Here is a 488-nt window from a genome sequence, read left to right as displayed (position 1 = left end):
TTTTGGTATTTGAATTGCTTTTGAATAATGTTTTTTACCTGAATGTAACACTGCTGCATTAACTTTTTAACTTTCCAAGTAAACTATTAATATTTTTGCTTGGACTTTTCTAAACGCCCATAGATTCCCCACACACATTCACCACACAATGTAAGAATGTCAGGTTTGTAATTAGCAACAAATAAACATTTTCCCTCGTTAATTTAAAGGGTTCTTGAAACTAACTACATGTTATGCAAACGTGACGCTGCTTTGTTAATAGTAAGTATGTCTTGACAGCAAAATTAGATTTTGCATTTTGAGTGTAATTTCATAAAAAGCAGGTGGCTTAAAAAAAATACTTATTTTCTATATTCAAATACAATCTATGTATTAAATTACTCGTCTGGTTAATCAGCAGCTGTTAATCCCTGCATTGAGTTGCAGACTTCTTCAGAATTGAAGGGATTAAAGTAATGGCTTTGCAAAACACACTGAAACTGATTACG

This window comes from Ascaphus truei, chromosome 11 (genome assembly GCF_040206685.1).
Source record: "Ascaphus truei isolate aAscTru1 chromosome 11, aAscTru1.hap1, whole genome shotgun sequence".
Classification (NCBI taxonomy): domain Eukaryota; kingdom Metazoa; phylum Chordata; class Amphibia; order Anura; family Ascaphidae; genus Ascaphus; species Ascaphus truei.
This window is presented reverse-complemented; position numbering follows the sequence as displayed.